The 22965-nt window shown below is 31.8% G+C and overlaps 1 pseudogene across 1 annotated transcript; it reads right to left on the bottom strand.

Moving 5' to 3' along the window:
• Window positions 1-562: 562 nt before the first annotated feature.
• On the bottom strand, window positions 563-19250 carry LOC146921867 (ureide permease 1-like; annotated as a pseudogene). The gene is made up of 7 exons (XR_015012261.1): window positions 18914-19250; window positions 18339-18477; window positions 17895-18069; window positions 17256-17293; window positions 17070-17170; window positions 4804-5182; window positions 563-904 (listed from the first exon to the last, which is right to left on the bottom strand). The product of XR_015012261.1 is annotated as an ureide permease 1-like (transcript).
• Between the last annotated feature and the right edge of the window lie 3715 nt (window positions 19251-22965).

Below are 22965 nucleotides of genomic sequence, written 5' to 3'. Positions count from 1 at the left end.
TCTACAAAAGTCCTTGAGTAAAATCTTTCGATTTTGATTGAAATTTTACGAGTCCCGATTTTGATATTCCCTTTCGACTTGAAGTAAAGTCCCAATTTTGACAACCTTGCATTAGATGCTTCCTCTGGAGGAGCTATTATTCTTTCAGAACCATGCACCGATGCAGTAGAATTTGTAGAGTATAATATAAACTAACTACGAGCGGCCAACTGCAAGGATCATAACTCTAATTAAAAAGGGTTACATGTTTGCATTAAGTGAATGTCGACGCGATTCTAGCTGCCCATGTTGCAAGTTTAACCAATATTCTGAAGAGCCCTCTAAACTACATGCAATAGCAACTCCTCTTGCATAACCTATTGTTGCTGCAACAACTGGATCCAAATCAATTTCTTGTGTGTATTGTGGAAAACTATATGACAGAAACAATAATCCGTACTCTAACACTTATAACCCTGAATGGAAAAATCACCCTAACTTTCATTTGGTCTAATCAGGGAAATGCATTGCAAAGTGGACAAGCGTACTCTAACGGTTTGTTGGTCTAATCACCCTACCTTCATTCACTCTTAACACTTATAAAAGTGGTTTTTTTAATTAACATGTTACATAAAATGTTTAATATTAAAACATTAAAATTTTAGTTTGTTTAACACTAACAAACTAAGTTACAAGTTTGTTTTTGAGCAACACTGAACAAGTTTTTACAAACCTTTCAAGTTTTATGCACATTTTTCTTAAAGTTTCATGATAATTTTCGGTGTCCAGATGATGCCATGAGCACAGCAACCGCTGCAATGAACATTAGCAACATGCTGCCAAGCAATGTATATGTTCTCCTTGATGATTTTCTATATTCCCCAAACAAAACAACGCCCCAAAAAGTGCTCACAAGTGGAAGTGCCTGTACACAAACAAACAACGCCATTTAGATAAAAAATAATGTTAGGAAAACATATTCTAAGTGTTATGATTTTAGGGAACTTCTAGGGTACACTCGTAAATTGAGGTGTACCGGTACTCTTATTTCCTAAATCTATAAATTAACGATCAATTTTATGAAAAAAATAGTTATTTGTCGGCATTTATATATTAGAAAATATCATTTCATAAGAAAAACACATCATTAATTGTTTATAAGAATCATAGTAATTTTTTTACATATTATCTATAAAATAATCAAAGTTCTCTATTATGAGAGATAAAAATTCAAAAAAAATTCAATTTTATTTCGCTAATGCTTTTGTTGAATAAGATTCAATCATTATAATTATAAATAATAAAAAATAATATTTTTCTTCAAAAAACAACTCATTTAACTATTAAATTAAAAAGTTTGGTGTATCGGTACACTCAAATATGTTGGGTGTACGGTAGAATTTGTCATGATTTTAAATAACACGTGTTATGATTTTAAATAACACATGAGAAAATACACTTGGTAAAATGTAATTGGTTGGGGTAAATTGACATGTGGCTAGTGATTGTGTATAAATAGGGAAAAAATTATCACTAAGGGGGTATGAAGAAAAATGATAAAAGTCTCTCCTCTCTCCCTTTGGTACTATCTGTTAGAGTAATGACTTAGTCTTAGACTTGGTCTTCTTCCATCTTTTCCTTCCTCCTTCATGTACTAAGAACATCAATTTTAATTGATTTCTAATCTATCAATTTTACCGTTCATTTCATAATCAATTCACAATTATTAATTTCTCACACTCTCAAATTTAGGAACCCTTACACTAAGCCATTCCTTTTATTTGTTTAAATTCATTTAGGTCCAACTAAGTTTATATGAGATTCACGTAATTTTTGGTGGGACCTATATTAATTTTAATTAATAGCAGGGAGTGTGTTTGGATGCGTGTGACTTGATAATATTGTTTAAAGTTTTTTCTAAAGAAATATTGTTTAAAGTTAAATAATATGATTGAAACATATTAAGATAAAGAGTAGTGATATTTGTGTAACTATTTGTTATTTGTTATAATTTTAATGATAATTTTTTTTTTATTCGTCAAAAACAATGGAGAGATAAAAAAAAGAATAAAAACATAATGTGAGTATGTGAGATAGAGTTATTCAAAAGTTTTCATAAAATAATATTTCTCTAAAATAAATTAATGTCAGCTTTCATGACAAAGTGGAGAAATTATTTTACTAGTGTCCAGAACAAATTGAACATTATAGATTAATCTATGCTCTTTGTTTTCCCTCTAATAATTTAGGAGTCCACGATTTTATATTGTCCCTGTTATATTGTCCCTTGAATGTATCTATATTACAAACACATCTATAAATGTATCTAGATTGCAAACACGTCTATTAGTCAATTTAATCATCCACTTTGTTTTTTTGTTAGTAAATTTAATTCATAAAATTACGAAAAAATGGCACTAATTAAAATGTGTTTGTAACTTTGATACATTTAAAGTTTATAGTGAAGTGCTCGGTGTTCCAAACTCTCCCTCACTATTAAATCGACCCTAGTTTTCTTTCTTTAGATTCTCTCTTATATTTTCTTCACCGTGGTGGCGGTTTTGGGTCAATTTTTGTTTTGAAATCACCACTCATCATCTTTTTCTCTCTATTTTATTCTAAATGAATTCCACATAGATCTAAGGTTTTTTTTTCTTTGTTGGTTTGTCATTTGAGTGTGGCGATGTGTTGTTCTTGGTCTTGTGTGGCATTGTTTGATTTTTCATCTTGTTGCGGTAATCATTTGCTTCCTATTGAAAGGTTGGTTATTCAATCAATGATTTGGACGTCAACGTTTCAGTTTCGGAGGCATCCTTATTTCGGTAACTAAAATTTTATCATATTATTTGTAAACATTTTTTCGTTATATGCTATTAACTTGCATGTTGTGAGCATGTTCATAGATTCATCGTTTGTATTTTTAGTAATACTGAATGATATACTTATCAATTTAAATGAATAAATATCATTTTGTTTTTATATAAAAAAATTTACACTGACAACATCTCATATATATTTTTTTCTTTTGGAAACATATCATATATTTAGTGAACAAAATGACGATTTACCTAACAATTGAGGTATAACAAGTAATTAAAGAATATTCTCGTTTTTGGTTGTTGTAGACAAAGTGTAAAACACCATTTAAACTAATTCACACAACTGCCAGATCCTTAATTCAAACATTTTTTCAACATTTTCTTTTTTTGAAACAAGGGTTATTTTTCAACATGTCCTTCAGTTTGTTTTCATGTCAATATAGTCATTGTTTCATGTTACATGTTAAGTTAGTATTTTATACTCCATCCGTCCCTTAATGTAACATCCCTTTACTTTTTTCACATTTCTTAAGAAAAGCTGACAATGTAATTATTATGTCTGTTTTGTGTGTTAATATTACCATATTGTCCTTTGTTTGTATATGTATTAAATTTGACTTTTTAAATTTCAAAACAAGTTAGTAGTATTAATTAGGGGTATGTTTGGGAAAAAAAAATAAATGCATCTAGTAATTTGAAAATGGACTTAGATTTAGGGACAAAAATAAAGTTAAATGGGTGGTTAGATATAGGGACGGAGAGAGTATATGTTACTAAAATTCATCTTGTTTTTTGGTCAGTATAAACTCCCTAAGCTTCCCCTCCTTCCTTCTTTTTCATCAAAAATCAATTAACCAAGTAATGAAATCAAGAAATTCATCAGTTAACTCGAAAATCAAACCCAAAATTTCAACAATCTATAAAATTTCTTGCAGTGTTTTAATATGGCTTATAAATTGTAGCTGAAAAAAAGGAAGTGATTAGGGAAGGGAGCTTTCGACGCCACCAATGATGAGTTGTTGAATTTTTGGGTTAATTGATTAATTTTTTGGTTTAATTTTTGAGTTAATTGATGTTAGGTTAATGATTAGAGCTTGACTTTATGATTGGAACCAAAAAAAAAGAGCCTGACTTTATGATTTCAAAAGACAAAAGCTTGAATATGACATTTAGTGTCACTTTTATTAATAAAAATTTGCAAATGTTAACTTATGCCCTCAAGGGCATATGTTAAGGAACTTATTATAAAAATATGGGTAGTGTTAACTTGTGCCCTTAGGGCACATGTTAAGAACTCCAAAAGAAGAAATATTTTATAAAATTTTGTGCATTGAATTCATTAAAAAGTCAAAGATTAAATGAAATGCACACATTCCAATATATTATTTCTATATTTGATTCCTTAACTTGTGCCTTAAGGGCACAGGTTAACATTTCCCTAAAAATATACGTACCAAAAATCGTGCAGTCAACTTGTTAAAAATTAAATTATCATATTTTCTAATGCAAAGTTGTTCATTTTAGGTTCCTTAACATGTGTCCTTAAGACACAAGTTAACATGACCCATAAAAATTTCCCTTCGCCAATTTTGTTTGAAAAGAAAAATTGATGAAAAAGAAAGAGAAGGAGATTTGAGAGTTAGCGTTGTTGAATTTTTTATTTTAAAATTGTTTTCATAATTGATTTTATAATTGTTAAATATGATTTAATAATAATAATTTTAATTCTTCCTTCGAAAAAAATATTTTAATTCTGTATCTCCTCAGAAAAAATTATTTTAATTTTATACGTTATTTCAATGGTTAAGAAATTGAATATGTTAATTTTGTATCTCCACAAAATAGTTGTACAATTATTTTAACTTTAGATGTTAAATAGTAGTACAAATATAATTTATCTATCTTTTTTCATAAGAAATTGAATCAAGTATCTGAATAAAAAAATTCCCCTCAAGCAAAGTTATGTAAATGAAGGGAAAAAAATAAGAAAATGAGTAAAACTCACTTGAACAGCATCTGCTGCAGCATATCCAGCAGCTTGACCACCCATAAATTGAAGGCCATTCCCAAATCCACAAAGTAGACCAGCCAACAATGCCCAGCCTCTTCCATTCCAATCTCCCAAATATGCTTTCAATGATGACTTAGGTAAGTTCAAGACAGGGTGGTAAAGGAAGGTGATGCTTAGAATGATGGCAACAACAAAACAAGAAACTGAAAAATAAAAGAAGGCAGTATAAACACTCAAATGAGGAACCGGCCCCTTTCTTTAAAGTGTGCCATTGGTCATTTGTTGCCAAATTGAATGCTGGTGAGAATAGGGAGAAGGAAACTCCTGCAAAGAAAGTTATAGCCAACCCAATGAAAGTGCTCTTTTCAAACACCTACAAATGGTTTAACAAAAGGGTGTTATTATAACATCTTTGTTGTCTAAATCATAGTTTTAAATTGTGGTTTGCGATTATAATATAAAGGTTTTAAAGGCTTATGCAATAACATCGCAACCTCAATTGCGATCATGTTTGTTGCATTGTACTCTATATAATGCCATGCATTTCAGAGTAATCGTGGTCGCCAAGGTTGTCAAAATCGGGACTTTACTTCAGGTCGAAAGGGAATAGCAAAATCGGGACTCATAAAATCCCAATCAAAATCGAAGGATTTTACTCAAGGACTTCTGTAGAATCGATATAGGAAATTGTAAAATCGCAATCTGTTGGAACATGTGTGGAAATTGAGTAAAAAGACTAAACACAAATTCCCATGTTGGGTAGAACTAGTGTTGTGTGAATTGAAAAAAGTGGTAGTCCCACATCGGATGGAACACACACATTAGTAGTGTTTATATAGTGGGGGTGTACCTCTAATTAATGGGGGTACATAAGCACTAGAGAAAAAAAAATATATTGATATATATTTTATTATTTGGAAATGATAAATTAAATAATTAATTTAATCGTTATTAGAAAGTGCTTTCTTAGTCCCCAAGTTTTGCTAAAATATTTTTGAAACACAATCTAGAATATTTTGGAACACAATCTGAAATATTTGGGTAGACAATCTAATATATTTTAATGCTTGATCTGAAATATATTTTGGTACATAATATAATATATTTTTGTACTAGATATAATATATTTTGGTACATTATATTATTTGGAAATGATAAATTAAATAATTAATTTAATCGTTATTAGAAAGTGCTTTCTTAGTCCCCAAGTTTTGCTAAAATATTTTTGAAACACAATCTAGAATATTTTGGAACACAATCTGAAATATTTGGGTAGACAATCTAATATATTTTAATGCTTGATCTGAAATATATTTTGGTACATAATATAATATATTTTTGTACTAGATATAATATATTTTGGTACTCAATTGAGATATTTTTGTACTAGATCTAATATATGAATTACTTAATGACAAAGTAATGTATTACTTGTTTCCAAAGTTTCTCACTTATTAGTTGTGAATTTTTTCTATAAATAGAGAGCTCACACAGTGCATTCCACAAACCAAAGAGTTTCATTGAGTTGTTGGGAACTCTTTCTCTCTTCTCCCTTTCTTGACTTGTGTTGACAAGTCTTTCCTCTCTTCTCCCTCCTTCGACTTGTTTAACAAGTCCTTCTCCTTTTTCTACTCCTTTCTGTCCCTTCGGAATTAAGAGTGTTATTAAGACCATAGTCCCTTTTTCGGTTTAATGTCCCTTCGGAATTAAGAATGGTCTTAAAAACATAGTCCCTTCGGTAATATATGTCCCTTCGGAATAAAGAGTAATTTTAAGATCATAGTCCCTATTTGGATTAATAATGTCCCGTCGGAATCAAGAATGATCTTAACGGTATATAAATATTATAACAATATTTTTCTATTTGAGGAGAAATGGTGGTAACACCATATTTGAGTGGTCAAAGTACCATATTGATAGTTTGGAGAACTTAAAGGTTAGAATGGTGGAAACACCATATTTGAGTGGTCTTAGCACCATAATAGAATGGTAATAATACCATATTAAAGTGGTTTCAGTATTAAAGAGTGGTCTTAGTACCATATTTGAAGGTGTAATTCTCGAACGGTTTTCTACGGTGCAGTAGTTAACCGCACAGTTGTAGCTGGGCTTGTTTTATCCTGGAGGCGGCGTGGTTGATAGTCTACCTTGCACAATTTTGGGTAGTGCCACGAAACGTCTTAAAGAGAGCGACCTGGTCGTGACTCAACCTAGTAACAACTTCGGTAGATAATAGAATTTGGAAATCCAAATACAACAGTTTGGAAATCCAAAAACAACAATTTTAAGACGTTTCCATCTACTATGTTTACCGAAGAAGTTACTTATTAAGGTTAAGTTGTCCCTAAATATATTAAGGATAAATCATGCTATAGAAATACATCTTTTGACTGAAACGATGAAGTGATTGTTGTTTTAAATAACAACACTAAAAAATTCAAATACGTTGAATTTGTTTGAAATATGGTTTCGAAATCAAAGCCATATAGTGAAACAATAATTTATTACAAAACAAATTATTTGTTACAGAACCAAACGAGTTTATTTTGTTACAAAACAAAAGAAACGAGCCAAAAAAAAAAATGTTTGGAGCTGAAAATAAAAAAATGCGAGCTGTCACGTAACAAGCGATGTGAGCTGAAAAGAAAATGTTTGGTTCCGTTTGTTACTAAACAGTAACAAGAATTGATAAAGTTTTTTTTATTGGCTGATACTTACGTGAGTTATTGTTTAAAACAATAACAAGAATTGCCATAAACTTTATGGCATATTGGGTATATAGACATGTTGCATGTTCTAAAAATAAGAAAGAATCTGAATTTCAGATTTCTACTGAATAAGACTGAGGTTACTCAGACTTAAAGAGAGACTTGTCTACCATACATTCTTGTGCAAAAAGATTGCACATTTGATGGTATGTTCAAAATTAAACTCTCCTTCTATTTTATTAGTTGTGTGATTTTAATATTTGACATATCAAAATTTATTGTGTGAACAAGCGTTTAATTTTAAACTTGAGTAACTTGGACTTAATTCCAACGTTATATGATTAGACAATTTTATTTATTGCAGTCAAGAAATATGAATCAAAAGTTCATATAAATCAGAATTTAGAGAATATGAATCTCTAAACATAATAAATTATGATATGTGTGAATTTGATGGCACATAAATTAGAAATGATAAAATGATGTTTTTATCATATTTATTGATGACTGTGAATTTTGGAAAATAAAATTGATATGCTTGAATGTTCAATTTTTATAACGAAAATTGAAATTTATAGAGTACCCAAGTCTAAGAACAAAAATTCTAATTAAGAAATTTTTGAAGAAAAGACAATCCAACTTGTCTTATTTTTGAACTTGGGATTGTCCGGACTATATTTGGCTTCAGGACCCCAAGAGAGTTAAACTCGCTAGTAGAGCCTATGAATGTGTATTCATTAGGTATGTTATAAATAACGAAGCGTATAGGTTTTAGGACCTAAATGTTAAAGTGATCATAGAATTAAAAGATGCTGATTTCTATGAAGTAAGTACCCCTGTAAATTAAAGAATAGTGGGGGCACTAGTGGGGGTAAAATAAATTCCCCTTTAAAAATTAAGAACTAGTGGGGGCACTATATCTAATCACATTCACGTAACTAGAAATAGTTATGAAAACATCAGATGAGATGTTATAGAACCTCAAGGAGGTAAGAAAGCTAAAATTGCTAAAGAGTATGAACTTAGTTTATACATTGGAAGAAGATTCATTAAGCCTTAAAGAAGTTATATCCTCATTGGATGCTGAATTATGGCAAAAAGCAATAAACGATGAAATGAATTTTCTAGAGTCTAACAAAACATGACACTTGGTTGACTTGTCTCATAGTTGCAAAACCAATCGGTTGTATTTGGATTTTGGAAAAAGGAACTAAAACCTGATGGTACGGTTGATGAATACAAGGCTCTCCTTGTAGTCAAAGGTTTTAGACAAAGAGAAAAATATAGACTTCTTCGACATTCATTCACCAGTCACGAAAATCATATCCATAAGAGTACTAGTCCCTTTAGCCGCCGTTCATAACTCGATAGTACTCCAAATGGATGTGAAAGTTGCCTCTTTTTATGGTGAACTAGAAGAAGAAATCTATATGAAACAACCTGAAAGTTTTGCGATCATGGACAAGAAAACAAAGTCTGTAAGTTAGATAACTCTTTGTGAGGTCTAAAATAAACTCCTAAGGAATGAAATGAAAAATTTGAGATTCTAATGCTATCGAATGAGTAAAAAGTGAATGAAAGTGACAAATAATATTTGCACGATCATATGTCTCTATGAAGACGACTTGCTCATATTTGATTTAAAGATTCATGTTATGAATTATGTGAAATCATTGATTATCAATAACATTGATAAGAAAGACCTAGAAAAAGTTGAAGTAATTCTTGGTTTCAAGATTACTAGATCAGAAAAGAGAACTTTTTTGATAAATCTCACAAAGTTGAGAAGATCTTAAGGAAATGTAATTATTTCACCGTAAACTTGCAATCATATATTATGATCATGTGTAAGAACACTTGAGATGGAGTTAGAAAAACAAATGTGAGCATCATTGGCAATACTTGGGTATGCCACTGAATGTATTAGACCCGACATTGCCGATGTCGTAAAACTCTTGTGCAAGTTTACTAGTAGACGGATGAGAAGCATTGCCATGCTATAGAAAGAGTCATGAGGTGCCTTAAGAAGACTATGACTCGAGGATTACTTGACTAGGAGTAACCTATTGTACTTAAATGGTACAAGATAGAACATCTTTCAGATGAGTGTTTAGTGACCAGTGTTTGCATAATGAGCTTCACTGGAGGAGTTGTTTGTTAAAACAAATGATATGGACTCAGTCTAATATGGAATGTATCTGGGATGAGAACACTAGAGAAAACTAGTGAAGAAGCAAGTTGATAAGATACTTGCTAGCTAAGAACCCTTAGTGGGTAAAACCGTTTCCAGAAGTGTTAATTTATTATGATAGTCTGCAGCTATTACAAAATTGAGAATCGTTACCACAATGGTAAGAGACGATTATTAAGTCACGAACACATAAAGTATTAGAGAGCTAGATACTATGAAAAGGAACAGTTAAAGTAGATCATGTACGTACTGATAAAGAATTAGTCAATCCTTTGACGAAAGGAATTACTAAAAAGAAAGTCCTAAACACATCCAATAGGATGGGACTAATGCCCAAAGGTCATAAGTGATGGTAACCCGACCTACATGACTGCAGATCCCAAGAAATAGGTTCAATGGGTAATAACAAGTCACAAGTGATAGAACATGCTATGATAAAAGTAAGAAATCATGATTCCTGCAGCGATAGAAGGATGAGATAATAGAAACTCTTAATGAGATTTATACTCTATTTGGAGTGGAGTACATAGCTACAGGAGTACTCTTGATAGACTCACCTATACAAATGTGGAACTAAGGGCCAGTTCCTATGGGATTCGGGGCAGAATACCTAGAGCGTTCGTTAAATCCGGGATACACGTGCAAGGCCATAAACGCACGGGCTTTTAGAATACACCTTATGAAAAGGTTTGTGTGTGGGTTCTATGTCTGAGATAGAGTTCAATGCTGTAAGCAACTCTTGTTAATCAGAATTTTACTCGCTATGCAAAGGTTCAAGTTGTAGGCGACACCTTTGTTTACTAGCAAATCTTATGGAGACGTTTTTGACGTTATTTCTGAAACCATTTTTTAAATTCAAGTGGGGGATTGTTGGAACATGTGTGGAAATTGAGTAAAAAGACTAAACACAAATTCCCATGTTGGGTAGAACTAGTGTTGTGTGAATTGAAAAAAGTGGAAGTCCCACATCGGATGGAACACACACATTAGTAGTGTTTATATAGTGGGGGTGTACCTCTAATTAATGGGGGTACATAAGCACTAGAGAAAAAAATATATATTGATATATATTTTATTATTTGGAAATGATAAATTAAATAATTAATTTAATCGTTATTAGAAAGTGCTTTCTTAGTCCCCAAGTTTTGCTAAAATATTTTTGAAACACAATCTAGAATATTTTGGAACACAATCTGAAATATTTGGGTAGGCAATCTAATATATTTTAATGCTTGATCTGAAATATATTTTGGTACATAATATAATATATTTTTGTACTAAATATAATATATTTTGGTACTCAATTGAGATATTTTTGTACTAGATCTAATATGTGAATTACTTAATGACAAAGTAATGTATTACTTGTTTCCAAAGTTTCTCACTTATTAGTTGTGAATTTTTTCTATAAATAGAGAGCTCACACAGTGCATTCCACAAACCAAAGAGTTTCATTGAGTTGTTGGGAACTCTTTCTCTCTTCTCCCTTTCTTGACTTGTGTTGACAAGTCTTTCCTCTCTTCTCCCTCCTTCGACTTGTTTAACAAGTCCTTCTCCTTTTTCTACTCCTTTCTGTCCCTTCGGAATTAAGAGTGTTATTAAGACCATAGTCCCTTTTTCGGTTTAATGTCCCTTCGGAATTAAGAATGGTCTTAAAAACATAGTCCCTTCGGTAATATATGTCCCTTCGGAATAAAGAGTAATTTTAAGATCATAGTCCCTATTTGGATTAATAATGTCCCGTCGGAATCAAGAATGATCTTAACGGTATATAAATATTATAACAATATTTTTCTATTTGAGGAGAAATGGTGGTAACACCATATTTGAGTGGTCAAAGTACCATATTGATAGTTTGGAGAACTTAAAGGTTAGAATGGTGGAAACACCATATTTGAGTGGTCTTAGCACCATAATAGAATGGTAATAATACCATATTAAAGTGGTTTCAGTATTAAAGAGTGGTCTTAGTACCATATTTGAAGGTGTAATTCTCGAACGGTTTTCTACGGTGCAGTAGTTAACCGCACAGTTGTAGCTGGGCTTGTTTTATCCTGGAGGCGGCGTGGTTGATAGTCTACCTTGCACAATTTTGGGTAGTGCCACGAAACGTCTTAAAGAGAGCGACCTGGTCGTGACTCAACCTAGTAACAACTTCGGTAGATAATAGAATTTGGAAATCCAAATACAACAGTTTGGAAATCCAAAAACAACAATTTTAAGACGTTTCCATCTACTATGTTTACCGAAGAAGTTACTTATTAAGGTTAAGTTGTCCCTAAATATATTAAGGATAAATCATGCTATAGAAATACATCTTTTGACTGAAACGATGAAGTGATTGTTGTTTTAAATAACAACACTAAAAAATTCAAATACGTTGAATTTGTTTGAAATATGGTTTCGAAATCAAAGCCATATAGTGAAACAATAATTTATTACAAAACAAATTATTTGTTACAGAACCAAACGAGTTTATTTTGTTACAAAACAAAAGAAACGAGCCAAAAAAAAAAATGTTTGGAGCTGAAAATAAAAAAATGCGAGCTGTCACGTAACAAGCGATGTGAGCTGAAAAGAAAATGTTTGGTTCCGTTTGTTACTAAACAGTAACAAGAATTGATAAAGTTTTTTTTATTGGCTGATACTTACGTGAGTTATTGTTTAAAACAATAACAAGAATTGCCATAAACTTTATGGCATATTGGGTATATAGACATGTTGCATGTTCTAAAAATAAGAAAGAATCTGAATTTCAGATTTCTACTGAATAAGACTGAGGTTACTCAGACTTAAAGAGAGACTTGTCTACCATACATTCTTGTGCAAAAAGATTGCACATTTGATGGTATGTTCAAAATTAAACTCTCCTTCTATTTTATTAGTTGTGTGATTTTAATATTTGACATATCAAAATTTATTGTGTGAACAAGCGTTTAATTTTAAACTTGAGTAACTTGGACTTAATTCCAACGTTATATGATTAGACAATTTTATTTATTGCAGTCAAGAAATATGAATCAAAAGTTCATATAAATCAGAATTTAGAGAATATGAATCTCTAAACATAATAAATTATGATATGTGTGAATTTGATGGCACATAAATTAGAAATGATAAAATGATGTTTTTATCATATTTATTGATGACTGTGAATTTTGGAAAATAAAATTGATATGCTTGAATGTTCAATTTTTATAACGAAAATTGAAATTTATAGAGTACCCAAGTCTAAGAACAAAAATTCTAATTAAGAAATTTTTGAAGAAAAGACAATCCAACTTGTCTTATTTTTGAACTTGGGATTGTCCGGACTATATTTGGCTTCAGGACCCCAAGAGAGTTAAACTCGCTAGTAGAGCCTATGAATGTGTATTCATTAGGTATGTTATAAATAACGAAGCGTATAGGTTTTAGGACCTAAATGTTAAAGTGATCATAGAATTAAAAGATGCTGATTTCTATGAAGTAAGTACCCCTGTAAATTAAAGAATAGTGGGGGCACTAGTGGGGGTAAAATAAATTCCCCTTTAAAAATTAAGAACTAGTGGGGGCACTATATCTAATCACATTCACGTAACTAGAAATAGTTATGAAAACATCAGATGAGATGTTATAGAACCTCAAGGAGGTAAGAAAGCTAAAATTGCTAAAGAGTATGAACTTAGTTTATACATTGGAAGAAGATTCATTAAGCCTTAAAGAAGTTATATCCTCATTGGATGCTGAATTATGGCAAAAAGCAATAAACGATGAAATGAATTTTCTAGAGTCTAACAAAACATGACACTTGGTTGACTTGTCTCATAGTTGCAAAACCAATCGGTTGTATTTGGATTTTGGAAAAAGGAACTAAAACCTGATGGTACGGTTGATGAATACAAGGCTCTCCTTGTAGTCAAAGGTTTTAGACAAAGAGAAAAATATAGACTTCTTCGACATTCATTCACCAGTCACGAAAATCATATCCATAAGAGTACTAGTCCCTTTAGCCGCCGTTCATAACTCGATAGTACTCCAAATGGATGTGAAAGTTGCCTCTTTTTATGGTGAACTAGAAGAAGAAATCTATATGAAACAACCTGAAAGTTTTGCGATCATGGACAAGAAAACAAAGTCTGTAAGTTAGATAACTCTTTGTGAGGTCTAAAATAAACTCCTAAGGAATGAAATGAAAAATTTGAGATTCTAATGCTATCGAATGAGTAAAAAGTGAATGAAAGTGACAAATAATATTTGCACGATCATATGTCTCTATGAAGACGACTTGCTCATATTTGATTTAAAGATTCATGTTATGAATTATGTGAAATCATTGATTATCAATAACATTGATAAGAAAGACCTAGAAAAAGTTGAAGTAATTCTTGGTTTCAAGATTACTAGATCAGAAAAGAGAACTTTTTTGATAAATCTCACAAAGTTGAGAAGATCTTAAGGAAATGTAATTATTTCACCGTAAACTTGCAATCATATATTATGATCATGTGTAAGAACACTTGAGATGGAGTTAGAAAAACAAATGTGAGCATCATTGGCAATACTTGGGTATGCCACTGAATGTATTAGATCCGACATTGCCGATGTCGTAAAACTCTTGTGCAAGTTTACTAGTAGACGGATGAGAAGCATTGCCATGCTATAGAAAGAGTCATGAGGTGCCTTAAGAAGACTATGACTCGAGGATTACTTGACTAGGAGTAACCTATTGTACTTAAATGGTACAAGATAGAACATCTTTCAGATGAGTGTTTAGTGACCAGTGTTTGCATAATGAGCTTCACTGGAGGAGTTGTTTGTTAAAACAAATGATATGGACTCAGTCTAATATGGAATGTATCTGGGATGAGAACACTAGAGAAAACTAGTGAAGAAGCAAGTTGATAAGATACTTGCTAGCTAAGAACCCTTAGTGGGTAAAACCGTTTCCAGAAGTGTTAATTTATTGTGATAGTCTGCAGCTATTACAAAATTGAGAATCGTTACCACAATGGTAAGAGACGATTATTAAGTCACGAACACATAAAGTATTAGAGAGCTAGATACTATGAAAAGGAACAGTTAAAGTAGATCATGTACGTACTGATAAAGAATTAGTCAATCCTTTGACGAAAGGAATTACTAAAAAGAAAGTCCTAAACACATCCAATAGGATGGGACTAATGCCCAAAGGTCATAAGTGATGGTAACCCGACCTACATGACTGCAGATCCCAAGAAATAGGTTCAATGGGTAATAACAAGTCACAAGTGATAGAACATGCTATGATAAAAGTAAGAAATCATGATTCCTGCAGCGATAGAAGGATGAGATAATAGAAACTCTTAATGAGATTTATACTCTATTTGGAGTGGAGTACATAGCTACAGGAGTACTCTTGATAGACTCACCTATACAAATGTGGAACTAAGGGCCGGTTCCTATGGGATTCGGGGCAGAATACCTAGAGCGTTCGTTAAATCCAGGATACACGTGCAAGGCCATAAACGCACGGGCTTTTAGAATACACCTTATGAAAAGGTTTGTGTGTGGGTTCTATGTCTGAGATAGAGTTCAATGCTGTAAACAACTCTTGTTAATCAGAATTTTACTCGCTATGCAAAGGTTCAAGTTGTAGGCGACACCTTTGTTTACTAGCAAATCTTATGGAGACGTTTTTGACGTTATTTCTGAAACCATTTTTTAAATTCAAGTGGGGGATTGTTGGAACATGTGTGGAAATTGAGTAAAAAGACTAAACACAAATTCCCATGTTGGGTAGAACTAGTGTTGTGTGAATTGAAAAAAGTGGAAGTCCCACATCGGATGGAACACACACATTAGTAGTGTTTATATAGTGGGGGTGTACCTCTAATTAATGGGGGTACATAAGCACTAGAGAAAAAAATATATATTGATATATATTTTATTATTTGGAAATGATAAATTAAATAATTAATTTAATCGTTATTAGAAAGTGCTTTCTTAGTCCCCAAGTTTTGCTAAAATATTTTTGAAACACAATCTAGAATATTTTGGAACACAATCTGAAATATTTGGGTAGGCAATCTAATATATTTTAATGCTTGATCTGAAATATATTTTGGTACATAATATAATATATTTTTGTACTAAATATAATATATTTTGGTACTCAATTGAGATATTTTTGTACTAGATCTAATATGTGAATTACTTAATGACAAAGTAATGTATTACTTGTTCCCAAAGTTTCTCACTTATTAGTTGTGAATTTTTTCTATAAATAGAGAGCTCACACAGTGCATTCCACAAACCAAAGAGTTTCATTGAGTTGTTGGGAACTCTTTCTCTCTTCTCCCTTTCTTGACTTGTGTTGACAAGTCTTTCCTCTCTTCTCCCTCCTTCGACTTGTTTAACAAGTCCTTCTCCTTTTTCTACTCCTTTCTGTCCCTTCGGAATTAAGAGTGTTATTAAGACCATAGTCCCTTTTTCGATTAAGAGTGTTATTAAGACCATAGTCCCTTTTTCGATTTAATGTCCCTTCGGAATTAAGAATGGTCTTAAAAACATAGTCCCTTCGGTAATATATGTCCCTTCGGAATAAAGAGTAATTTTAAGATCATAGTCCCTATTTGGATTAATAATGTCCCGTCGGAATCAAGAATGATCTTAACGGTATATAAATATTATAACAATATTTTTCTATTTGAGGAGAAATGGTGGTAACACCATATTTGAGTGGTCAAAGTACCATATTGATAGTTGGAGAACTTAAAGGTTAGAATGGTGGAAACACCATATTTGAGTGGTCTTAGCACCATAATAGAATGGTAATAATACCATATTAAAGTGGTTTCAGTATTAAAGAGTGGTCTTAGTACCATATTTGAAGGTGTAATTCTCGAACGGTTTTCTACGGTGCAGTAGTTAACCGCACAGTTGTAGATGGACTTGTTTTATCCTGGAGGCGGCGTGGTTGATAGTCTACCTTGCACAATTTTGGGTAGTGCCACGAAACGTCTTAAAGAGAGCGACCTGGTCGTGACTCAACCTAATAACAACTTCGGTAGATAACAGAATTTGGAAATCCAAATACAACAGTTTGGAAATCCAAAAACAACACAATCAAAATTGATAGATTTTACCAAAAAATAATAATACTAAATATATGTTATAAATGGTATATAATCATAAATGACTTAGTTTATAAGAAATCGCAATCAAAATCGATTGATTTTGCCTATTTTAGGATTCTACTATGGAAAGTAGCAAAATCCTAGATTTTAGGATTTAAGTCGGGATTTTGACAACAATGGTGGTCGCTGTTTAAAATTCAAATCTCATTGTTCCACAATAAAGAGAAATGGTTTGTGAAAATTTCAATGGGCATAACCACTTGCCTTTATGGATCTTCTTTTCTCAAGTTCTATGAGAAAAACTGCAGTCCCAACTTTAACTTTGCATGTAGGATCACTTCCATTCTCTAAATCCTTTAAATCAACTGTTTATGTAATGAAAGTGACAAACAAATATCAACATTAATCAAATAAGACGATCCCACAATGTAGGAAACAAAAAAATGTTACCTTCGCTTGCTTCTTTCAAAGTGGATAAACTAGTTCCCCTGGCAAAATAATAAATTTTTGTGGTAAAATCAACAATGTATTTACTATCAAGTTTTGATTAAAAAAATAAGACATTATAATCATAATCCAATATTAAATCAGCAATGATAAATAATATAAAATAACCATCCCAATCAAAAATAATTTAGAGCATAATTAATCATGTGAAAGTTTCTTTTCTTCTTTCATTTTTTGGGAGGTGGAGTAGAATATGAGAAATGTGCATATATTAGTTGGGTGCATATATCTAAACATGATCAAGTGCAAAAGTGAAACGAGTCTTGCACCAATTAAATAGGTGTTGATCTCACCCCAAAAGTTATCTTAAAGGATGGGGTGCACAAACACATTTATACACTCAACAACGCATAAACCTAAGTAATGCGAGACTCCAAACAAACTACAAAGTACTTCGATAACACCATATGCACAAGCTTCTTTCTACCATCGGATCACTAAGTCTTACCATTAGATCAACTATAATATGATATGACTTATTGATCAAATCATGGAAAATATACTTGTGTATGATGCAACACTAATTTGTTTGTGCACATTAGAAAAAGGCTCTAAACATCACTAGAAACAAACAAAACATACTGTGCTACATCTTTGTAATCAATTGCAAAATCCTTGAGCTTAGCCTGATTATCAGCAATATTTGATGAATGAAGAAAATAGCCAAGACAAACTGCAACAAAAAAGCAACCAACTCCAGGGAAAAGAATCTCAGCTTTATTGATTTTGTCATCCAAAAAGTAATTCAAGACTGTTCCTGTAACATAAGCAAAAACAAAAAAAGTTCAATAAATTAAATATCAACGGTACAAAGCAACCTATAAATAAATTACAATGGATTTTCTATTTTTTTGGTGGTGGTCGGGGTTTGAACTCCAACCTTGCATATATTATGCATTGTCCTTACCAACTGAGCTAAGCTCACGAAGACCAATGGATTTTCTATTAGAATACAAAGAAACATTTTTCAAAAATAAAAATAAAAAAATACAAACAAACATAATATATATGATAAGCATGAGATACCTATAACAACAATTATGCTTGATGTGATAACTCCAGCAACTGATAAACCAACAAAAGCCCAAACATATTGACTGGACAAGTTTCCAATGCTGAGGACAACCCCACCAGCCATTGCAAATAGAACAGAAGGCAAGTTATCCTGCATCAAACGCCACACCAACTCATAAACAATAATAGTCAATAAGAGACAAATATAAAAGATTTGAAGGGTGAGTTATTTCTAATGTATATTAAGCTTTTGAAACTTATATTTTTCATGCAAGGGTTAGGATGCTAACGTATATTGATTTTTGTATGTCAAACATGTTTTTAGAAAAACTAGATAATCCATTACTTTGAACAAAAAATTATTGTCTACAAATCTCAATATAGATTAGAAGACATAAATTGTGTTAGATTAAGAATCCATGCTTGTGTAATAGTTCTCACATGACTTAAAACACCATCTAAAAAGAGGATTATCAAGGATGAACCTTACATTCCTTGATAAATGTAACTTAAAACCAAAATATTTAATGATAAGTGCATCGATCCTTCCCTTGAGAAAGACCACGGGAGAAAGAGGATACACACACCTGAGAAAGTTGAGACAAGAAGTTTGGGTTCTCAGTGCCCATTTGACCTAAGGTGAAAGCAATGATAACAGCAGCCAAGAAATTAGCGATGGTGTAGTCAAGATAGGTGTGTTGAGGAAGACGACCTCTCCTTTCCAATAGATTCATCACAGCAGGCCATGTCCCCAAAAAGAACAGGGAAAACAACATGCATACTATGGCACCTCCCTTGCTCTCTACTAGATACATTTTTCAACTCACTACCCCAATTTGCTATCACATTTGACAACAAATAAACACAATGAAGATATATGTATACCATCTACCAAATGAACTATTTGTTGGGTGGGTCCAGGGATCATCCAATCGGTCTTGAACAATCATACAAGTGAGTTGTACTGGACACCACACTTTAACCTAAAACGCGTTAGGTTTATCATCTCATTTGTAAAGTGTTCAACCATCATTTTTCCATCAGATGTGGGACACTAGACGTACCAACACTAATTAATGGACCGTATAATATATAGAAATAGCCGGTACCAGCATCATATAGATGTCTCTAAAGTTACATGTGAGGGTTAAAAGTATGACTAGCTGGATTTTCTTTTTTTATGTTAAGTATCTACTTGTTGGAGAATTTGGCAAGTCATTTTAGCAGGCATTCCTGTCCAATCATATTTATTTTAATTCATATTGCTTTAAAGGATCTAAACCTAGTCTTAAACAAACAAAATGTTGATTGACTAAAAAATTGATCAATGTAATATTTTTCTCTAAAAAATCATAAGTCACATAAAGTATATACTCTTTTAATAAAGTATTTAGAGACGTCTAATATGAACCCGTTAAAAAGAGAACCTTATTATTTTTAGTAAACTTTATTTTTTACTTAAAAATAAAAAAATTCACTCATAGAACTTTTTTAAAAGGTCCATATATTACACACACATTTATATTAAAAAAAACAAATAACCGCAAACACCCATTCATATTCCCTAAGAAAAAACACCCATTCATATACTCCAATTTTCTTTTTTAATAAACATTCGTATAATGAAGTAGTAAATTTTTTATTTTATTTTTGCGAATGTAGCAAATATTTTTTTAGATAGACGAAATGACAACAATCATTGAAAACTTAAACACATAAGTAGATGAGTCAAGATTTAAACTCAAGATCATGACTTCCGATTTTACAAATTCGATATTTTCATTAGTTGAGTTAATACAGATGGACTAAAGTAGCAAACGTTATACTATTATATATACTCCCTCCGTTTCAAAATAAGTGTCGCTTTAGCCAAAAAAAATTGTTTCAAAATGAGTGTCGCTTTCAGTTTCCAATGCAATAATAACTTTTTCTTTTCAATTGTACCCTCCAATTAATACTCTGCACACTACTTCCAAAGTATTACTTTTAAAACTAACCAATAGTTAATAAGGATAATTTGGTAAAATAATCATTCTCTTTCTTTTAATCATTGCATTTCTTAATATGTGTGTAAACACCTAAAACGACACTCATTTTAAAACGGAGGGAGTAATATAATAATAATAATAATAATCTAGTACGTAAACACTCCTTGATATACTTTAAGGCACATGTTAACTTGTGCCCTCTAGGGCACATGTTAAGGAGCTCTTTATAGAAATATACGCCTCAAAAGTCGTGTAGTCAACTTCTAAAAAGTTAAAATATCATGTTTTTCAATGCAAAGTTGTTTTTTTTGGGTTCCTTAACCTATGCCCTTAAGGCACAAGTTAACATCACCCATACTTTAAACAGTACAACACCAAGAGTAATTATAACAAAAGTTACTCCGTTTAGGAATTCATAACTAATAATGAATTTTATTAATCTAGTGGTCAAATCAAACGTTTAGACTAACTCCACAAATATTTAAAAAATTAAAATTATTGGATACCTTCTCAAATAAATTCAATTGAACATATAATAAGCTTTTTTTTTTCCCTTCGAAACAAAACATATAACAAGCTTTTATAAACATAAAGGGAAATGCATCGGAAAGGAATGATTGTTGTTATTGACTTTGCAAACATATTTTTAGCAAAAGTTAAGGTGCTGCAAATGAGTCATCTTTCTTATATATTCAACATTGAAGATACTAAAATTTGATGTAGGACAAACTATTCACATTTAAATCAAAAAATATTTTGTCAAGTGAGACTCTCGACTCTCCCAAATCCGATATTTGATCATAACAACACTGTGTGTCCTTCTCACAAAAATAGAGGGATGAAAAATTTGTTCCAAAGAACTTGTCATCTATGTCATTCTAATTTCCACGTCGTGATTCTTCTAGCTGATAAGGATTCAACACATTCACTTGCATTATCTTTAACCAATTAATTTGTTTCAATTTCTATCATGGTCCCCCTATTCTCCCAGAAGTCTCTCCATTGACTTGTGAAAGTCAATCTTTTCTTCACTCGTTGCTTGCTTCGCTCTGATTTTCCTCAATCTCTCTACTTTCAATTTGCTTTAGCCGTTTTCTCAATTTCTAGGTCAAAGAGAAGTCAAGTTAAGGCTTGGCCTCATATACAAGGTTAGACAAATAGTGAGAATTTCAAATAGAGCAAAAATAAAAATAAAAATAAAAAAGAATTAAACGAAAAAGTAAAAATCAACAGTTTCCAACTACAACCCCAAAAACTTAATCGTGACTTCATCAAGTATACTCAACCATGCTTATGTGTATTAGTTTGTGATTAATCCATAATCATGATTAGTAGAGTTAAGTTTGTTTAGCTTTACCATTTGGATAAGATTGTTAGTTAGTTACAAGTGACTTGCACTCTAAGTCATGTGTATCCTTATTTATTAATTTTGTTAAGTCTGCAGCAACTTAACCTAATTTTTTCCCGCTCATTTGCAAATTAGGTTTGCAATTATTTAACCTAACAAATTCCATCTAAAAAAATGCATCGCACCAATTTCATTCCTATCCTCTTCCCTTTTTTTTTTGTACACTTATTTAATACGAAAAAAATGCATCACACCAATTTCTTTCATATCATGTTGGCTATATCCTTATTTATTAATTTTGTTAAGTCTGCAGCAACTTAACCTAATTTTTTTCCGCTCATTCACAAATTAGGTTTGAAATTATTTAACCTAACAAATTCCATCTAAAAAAATGCATCGCACCAATTTCATTCCTATCATGTTGGCTATATCCTTATTCGTATGTCAATCCCTTTACAATAAACATGTGCGGAGCACGGGTCAAATATCTAGTATATATATACTCTTGTAACTTCTCTATTCATTAATCAATGAAATAACAACTTTCCAATACTCTATTCTCTCTCTCTAACAACCTCTAACCTACTTCATCCTCTTCTTCCACCATTAAACCCTAAAATTGTGATTGCTTGCTTTGTAAGAAACCAATTGTTGTGCTAATAATTGGCATCTGGAGCCTGGGGTTCAGATTCAGGGAAACAAGAGAGAACTTGCGAGGGGTGAATTTTCTGGGAAACACGAGTGAAGTGTGAAAATTCAGAAGTTTCTTGCGTAGCAACCATGGTCAACAATGAAGGTTTTGTTCCATATAATTTGTTAACTCTGGATGGAAACAACTGGGAAAGGTGGAACGCATTGCTGAAGTCACTATTTGGAGCACAAGATGTTCTTGAATTTGTGGAGAATGGGTATGAAGATCTTGGTGAAAATCCCACATATGTGTAGAGAGCAACCTTCGAATAATTGAAGAAGAAAGACTGCAAGGCTTTGTTCTACATTCAGCAGAATGTGGATTCTAATCACTTTGAAAAGATTTCTAAGATAACAAGATCTAAGGAAGTTTGGGATATCTTAGAAAAATACTATGAAGGCAATGATAATGCGAAGCAAGTAAAGCTTCACTCATTAAGAAGGAAGTATGAGTTGATGCTGATGGAAGATGATCAAAGAATAAATGATTACTTCTCTAAATTTCTATCTGTAGTGAATCAGATGAAGGCTTGTGGAGAAGCTGTGTTAGATCAACAAGTGGTGGGTAAGATCATAAGATCTCCTACTTCTAAATTTGATTTCATAGTAGTGT

Source organism: Medicago sativa, chromosome 5 (genome assembly GCF_051527215.1).
Source record: "Medicago sativa cultivar Bolivia chromosome 5, Bolivia_mono, whole genome shotgun sequence".
In the NCBI taxonomy this organism is placed as follows: domain Eukaryota; kingdom Viridiplantae; phylum Streptophyta; class Magnoliopsida; order Fabales; family Fabaceae; genus Medicago; species Medicago sativa.
This window is presented reverse-complemented; position numbering and strand designations above follow the sequence as displayed.